Source organism: Penaeus monodon, chromosome 27, assembly GCF_015228065.2.
Source record: "Penaeus monodon isolate SGIC_2016 chromosome 27, NSTDA_Pmon_1, whole genome shotgun sequence".
Lineage (NCBI taxonomy): Eukaryota > Metazoa > Arthropoda > Malacostraca > Decapoda > Penaeidae > Penaeus > Penaeus monodon.
Window position 1 is genome coordinate 40,809,895 of NC_051412.1, and position 468 is coordinate 40,810,362.

Here is a 468-nt window from a genome sequence, read left to right on the forward strand (position 1 = left end):
ATTGTGTTGTGTTCCTGTGCCTATGTCTGTGTGTGCATAATCCTATAAGCGTATATACATGCATTGTCAAGTTTTTGCTCTTATTGGCCGCTCGTCCATCCTCCCTGACTTGTCGCCTTCGTGTTCTTCCGCATTTGGCGAACGAGATGTTATCGGAGTCCAACCTGATGATAGTAAACCGGGGAATTATGAATAAAGAGAGACATATGCAAACTCCTCCCAAGGACTGCATGAGGCATCGCGCACGAAGGAAAATGTTTATTGAAATCTTTGTTGATCTGTTCATCCGTCAAATGTCAGTAATGGTAAATAACACATTCGTCATTATTAAAGAAAGACATTAGATGTTTAAATTTTTATAACAGCGTATACACAGTCATACCGAATCATCACCAGCTTTTTTTATTTTTTATCATTAATTACCTCCATTTTCAAAACAATCTTCAGAAAATATCCAAACAAAAAACA